Raw genomic sequence first — 6000 nt, 5'->3', positions numbered from 1 at the left:
AGGCTTTCTTTTCTTCCATACTAAGCTCCATTATAGTGCTAGTGTAGTATTCTCCTATCTATAGGTGGGTATTTATGGGTTAGTTATTGTTTTAGCATTTTGGCCTAATTTTTGCCAATTAGGTGCCCTTTTCGGTATAATTCGGCCCTATCTCCTTTATATTAGTTCATGGATATCCCATAGAACTAGCTTCATAATATTAGTTCCTTGGGTCATAATTGAGAAACCATATCCTAGGTTTGGTATGTGCTTGACTTATGATGGGTTTTGGGGATGGTTGGTGGGCCCTATAAGCTTTTATTTTAGATAAAATGCCTAGAATAGTTCCTTATTGACCTGGTGCCCTATTTTTGATACCTTATATTGACTCTTGAACTTTAGGATGGCTTAGTTAGTTATGTGAGCCCTAACAGTCGTGTTGCACTGGTTGGAGTAGTATTTGACTTTAAATCATATCCTTAGTCTGAGTGACTAAAACAAGTATCGCTTATAGACTTGATGACCTTACTTGGGAGTTTAGGACTATTTTGACTAAGGAGAAGCTACAATCTTGGATTGTTACTACCCTTAGCTAAGGTATCAGTTTCAATTCAATTCTGGAACATAGCAGCTCTTTTAATACATATCAAATTTGGTTTTATTTTGACTTTTTTACTATTATTGTATTGTTCGTTAGTTTTGATTCAAGTGGTGCATTGATGATTTATAGGTAGCATTTTACTATTAATATACCATTTTCTAGTTCCAATTTAAGTCCAGTATATATGATCTATTGGATATTAATTTGGCATTAGGAATCTGGTAAGGACTAATAAGACTTAGGTTATAATTGTGAAAGATCATCGGGTACACTTAGTATGCATTGGATCATATTATGCCTACTATTGTTGTTATTTAACTTTCATAATTAGTGTTACTCTTTTCTTAAAACCATCAGGCTTATGGGAAATCAGTTGGGTTATTTTTTTCTTGTTTGTGCCTTCTGGGTTTGGGGGGGCTAGTTAGGTTATAGTTAGATTTATTTACTGCTTTGAGTTCTTATCATGCATAGACATCGTATTATCTTAGCATGAGCAAGTACTTCTATTTCTAGCCCTATTTATTGCTAAGATTTACATACTCATGTGTTACTTATGGTTTTATTGTATTTTATCTCTGTTTTCTTATGATGCCTATGGAGTACCCATCATTTTGGTAACCATACTACACTTCTGCACATTTTTTATGATGCAGATTCGAGTATGAAACATTGTTGTTAGAGTTATCCTTAGGCATTTTGCTGATTTGAAGATATGGTAAGCTTTCATATTTCTTATATTTTCTTCTTTTATTGGTTCTTCCACTACTTGTGCTCATGACTTATGACTATTGCTTTCAAGGGTCAATAGGATAAACTAGTGGCTTTAGCAGAGAATGCATACATTGGTCACCAACATTTATTTATTCTGGTAGAACCTTATGGGGCAGTGTTCATATATTAGTCTGTGCTGATTTTTAGTAGATCAGCTTCATTCTTTTGAGGTTGGTTGTAGTGTGAGTATGCAGATAGGGCTCGGATGTTATAGGAGAAATTTTATGTTGTTTTGTGTAGTCAACAGGTTTAGAAAGACAAGAGAATGTTAGATTTAAAGTTTGGAGTTGGTTGTATGGTTATTCATTGGAATTTCTCCAGCCTAGTACAGTATTTACTTGGTTGTACTGTATTGGTGTCATATTGTTAGGTTTAGCGTTGGGTTTACATTTTTCCATTAAGCTTAGTTTAGTTGGAGGCCAGTTGGCTTTTAAGGATGAGTTCATGGTTATTTGGAAGTGAAGAAAATATGTGAATGATTAAAAAGTACATTTAGCAAAATTCCTTGGAAGAGTTTTTAGGGTGTAGAGGTTATTTGGGAGCCTAAAGGGAATGCGTACCCTAGTACCTTGCCCGCTTGTGCTTTTAGGCTCTAGCTAGCACTTGACTTTCGAGGATAAAAGTCATTTTAGTGATGGATGTTGTAATGACCCTCCAGGTTATTTTCTCTATTTTTGTATGTTTTCTGTGTTTTATGTCTTCCCATAGTGGCTAAAGGTTATATATGACTTGAGGAGACCATTGGTATGATTTTTGTGCAGTTAGGTTGGGTTTAAGCTTATTTCCTTATTTTTGATCTTTTGATATAAAAAATCAGTCTTGGACCAAAACTTCAAGAAAACAACCTTGGATGAGAGCTCCAACAGTGTTGTTATCTCTAAAATGTTGATTTTAGGCTAGGGGTACCCTTGGTCTAGATCCTGAGGTTTCAAACTCATTTTAGGCTATTAGGTGGATTTTGGTAAATATAGAACAATAGGTATGGTCCCACTTTTTATAAATACAGCCTCAGATGGAAATTTGATAGTATTTTGAGTCTAGAATACTGAATTTGGTAGGGTAACATAGTTTGTTTGTGTCCACATTATTCCAAATAAATCTTAAGCGCCCGCTCAAAATTCATTAGGACCTAGCCTTTTTGCTAGTGTTTTAGCATCTAATGTAGGTCATATTTGGCCTTCGTATTTTCAAGGATTTGACCTCATTTGCAAGGCTCAAGGAATCTTGAACTCCATGTTTGTGAGCTAACATTTGCGTTCGTAAAGAGAAAGCTGACCTGGCTAGTCCAAACTCCTACTTTGCATTCATGGTAGACCAGCCACTTAGCGAAGGTCTGGCTAATTTGGTGTCGTGTTCATGATCAGGGTCTCGCATTCATCAAACACCCCTAGTAGCCCTACAAATCTTTCTCTCTCACACGTTCTAAACTTATTTCTTGGTATTTTCAGTCATTATTGAACCCATGAGCTTGCAAAACTGGGATATCACACATTGGAGCTCGTGTGGGTAGAGGACAATGGGATGATCTTTTCCTATTAGTTTCTTCATAAGTTTCTGTCCTAATTCTTTGTTTAATTCTTGATTTTTAGTTTCGTTTTCCTTAGCTCTCTTGGGGGATTTTTTTAGCCCTAATTATGCTCAAATTTTGTGCATGCATTACTTGTCCTTTGAGGGACCTTGTGAAGCATAGCAGGCTCCACGGGCTTATTTTAATCATATTAATGTAGATTTTGAATTAGATAGAGCACGACATTTATAGTGGAGTAGAGATGAGCAGTTCATGGGTGCTTTGAGGTTGTGGTTTAGCTATAAGATAGATAATGGTCTACTCTTCTTTATGAGATTGTGTATTGTATAGATTGCATGCTTGGTAGGGGTTATAGGATAGGTTTACAGCTAACTGTATCTCAATTATATATTTGACTTGTTTAGGGGATTTTGAATAAAATTAGAAGTTGAGCCTTAGCCTAGGATAGCCTTCATAGTTATAGGATTCTATTAAGCCTGATTATATACTTGCTTGATTTTAGATTTACATTAAAGATCCATTTGTATAAGATTTACTATATTACTTAGTGATTTAGTCAATATCCCTCGATTAGATCCTCTAGTAGCTTGATGGTTCTATTTACCTTAGTCCTTTTGAATTGTAATATCGTTATCCTTGTATATTGTAAGTTATTAGGCCTGAGGTCATAGTTACGAGATTAATTGGACACCAAGTTAGTACGTTATTCTTGAAAGAATATGTTTTAGTTCTTAGACGCTTATGGTTGTATTATTTGGATACATGTGATGGCATGCATACATTTAGACAAACTCGAGCTTATTTAGTGGTACGATTTCAACTAAAACCTTGGTTTTTACTACTATGTTCAAAAGATGGATTCGCTCCAACATTTTCTCTTTGAAAATTGAAAATGGAAGTCGTACCACCTTTACTCAATTTTATGACCTCTTAACTTAAACACACAACTTTGAAACTTAGACTATGGTGGATCTTGGTTCAATCTTGATCTACACTTTTATCACTAATTATTTATTTTGATCAAGGGAGATCCCGACACTTTCTACATTATCCTACCATTTTAGTCCCAAATTTGATATTCGGGAAATGGTATTTTAATTATTTCTACTTATTTAGCCTCGATTTGTATACGAGCACTTATTATATTTTTATTTCCCTCTGGTACTGGATAGAGAACATTTACTACAATTGGTTATTGGACGTCCTAATTTGGGACTAGGCATTATAGATAGGTGTCTTGAGTCCCCTATAAGACCCTCTGTCTGGGAACCACGTGCAAGAAGAGGTGATTCCCAAAGGTCCTGAATTTTGAGCTGGTGAGCCAAAAACGGAGTACATACTTAGTATATTATGGAACTCAGTTGAGTTTATAGTATTTGATTTTCCTCATTTTTATTCATTCATATACACTGCCTGCCAACAATATAATTATTTGGCACTTGTACCTATCGATCTTATGGGGGTCTAGGTAGGTATAAATTAAGGTTGTTGTAACACCCCACATTTTTTACCTAGAATTTGAACCATCGTTCCTATGTGTATAAGCTCTAATCAAATGATTCCTATGTAGATTGAAGTATCATGATAATTAGCCTAGTGTGAAGTGTATTTTTGAGGTGAAAAATGTTCATAGGAAATACTTAGAGCAAAGTTGAGCTTAGAGCTTTTGATTCGACCAAATTTTGGTATTTGATTATTCGAGGGTTATTTTTGAACGTGTATAACTTCTGGAATATATGGAATTTTGTATCTTAAGACCAAAAAATTATAGATAATTAAGTCCTCTTGACAATGCATCTGATTTCACCTTAATCTGATACCCGAGCAAAAAGTTATGAGCATTTTTATAAGGAACCAGTGAGGGTCTGTGATTTCAGCGTGGCACGGACCTTAGGCTCCACGTTTACAGTGTGACACGGACCTTAGGCTCCGTGTTTTGTAGCATGGCACAAACCTTGTTCTGAAACGTTAAAACACATGTTTCTCTTCAGTTTTTCAAGGGTAAACAAGTCATTTACACCCTAAATTGTCCTAAACTATCCTATGACTGATATAAACACAATTTTTATCATCCCATAACCCCAAAATATACCAATTACAAAATCCCTCTTCTCCCAAATCTTCAAGAACACCAAATAATGGTTCTTCTTCAAATAAAACATTCACCTTCCAAGAGTCCAAATTCATGCTTTCCTTCAAGAAGTCAAGAAATTCAAGTATATGGGTGTTCAATGAGGAACTCCTTTCATCTTCATGCCCAAATTATGACTTTATTAATGAATTTATGAATTTGATAATCTAGGGTTTTATCGACTGTTATTCTAAGCTTAATTCTAATCCCCCATGATATAATTTTCACTCATAAGCATGTTTTAGCAATTATTCATGATTCATTAGGCCCATAATATGTCATTCATGCTATTTTCATGTTCATGCATGATTTACATGTTATTACTCTGAATTTAAAGCATATGATCAAGTTATGAATGATATACCCATGTTTTTAAGATTTCTCAATCCTCAAGTTTAATTCGCTTTTTGTTTTAGGGTTCCATGAAAAGTATAAAGTCCATGATTTCTCCATATAATTTTTGAATTCAACCATGAAATAGTGTTCCCTCATAATTCCATATATTCTTCCGTACTTTAATCATGATAATTCGTTACATTGATGAAATTGTTGGATTCTTGAGTTTAAGTCATGAAATTTCTTATTATGTCATTACTTTGAAATCATCATATTTAATTATATTAATTTTCATGCTGGTGTGTTATGAACACTCGATACCTAAATGATCATGCATGTTATAGTTTTCAAGATTTCAAGTTAATCATACCATGTTTACACCATAAAGTTTATAACATTATCATAATAAGCATCACCAATATTACATCATGCTAAATACATCAGGTTACATGTTGATGATAACTTCAAATTCTACATGCACATTTATTTTCAAAATGCCATAACTTGAGCATATCTATTATTAGTGCATGTACCATCTTACGTTTCAGTGTCTTTCAGTTAGGAGTAGGGTTTACCACTGAGTGAACCCAGGGATAAGGGCTCACCTGCCAATCGAGGGTGTGACCTTTAGTATCAATTCCTGAGTTCAAGAAC

Source organism: Capsicum annuum, chromosome 2, assembly GCF_002878395.1.
Source record: "Capsicum annuum cultivar UCD-10X-F1 chromosome 2, UCD10Xv1.1, whole genome shotgun sequence".
NCBI classification, from domain to species: Eukaryota; Viridiplantae; Streptophyta; class Magnoliopsida; order Solanales; family Solanaceae; genus Capsicum; species Capsicum annuum.
This window is presented reverse-complemented; position numbering follows the sequence as displayed.